Here is a 603-nt window from a genome sequence, read left to right on the forward strand (position 1 = left end):
CACCACCCCCTTCCCTGAGCCCCCCCAGCCCCCCCAGGGGGTCACCACCCCACCAGCACTTCCCCTGCTGCTCAGCTGATGCCGAGTCCTCGGCGAAGTCGCGTTTTTGTTTACACATTAAAAAAAAATTGAAAAAAAGGAGAAAAAAAAACCCCAAAAGGCATAAAAAACCCACCCCCCTGACCTCTCGCTCACCCCAGCGGGTCTGAGAAGCTGCTGCTGCCTTCACCTCCCCATGAACTTTCAGATTATCTCAGCCCAGATTCACCTTGCAGTGAACTTGCACCCGCGCGGCAGCGCCGTCACGTCACCCCCTGAGCCAGCAGGGCCCAGCCTGGCCATCAATCTGCTGAGGGTGAGGGGTGTGCTTCCTCCAGCCCAGCCCAGCCCGGCCTGGGCCACCACGGGCTGGGGACGAGGGCTCTGAGGGACCAGCATGGGGAGAGAGGGGCTCCTGTGTGATGAGTTGTGTCCGGGCTCTGCAGCGGGAGCGGGGGGCTCAGGGTGCTCGCCCTGGGCTGGGGGGTGCAGGGGTTTGTGCTCAGAGGGTTTGGGATAAAGCAAAATGGGAGAGAGAGGTGAAGGGTCTAGAGGCCAAGTGTG

Source organism: Merops nubicus, unplaced genomic scaffold (genome assembly GCF_000691845.1).
Source record: "Merops nubicus isolate BGI_N331 unplaced genomic scaffold, ASM69184v1 scaffold19152, whole genome shotgun sequence".
In the NCBI taxonomy this organism is placed as follows: domain Eukaryota; kingdom Metazoa; phylum Chordata; class Aves; order Coraciiformes; family Meropidae; genus Merops; species Merops nubicus.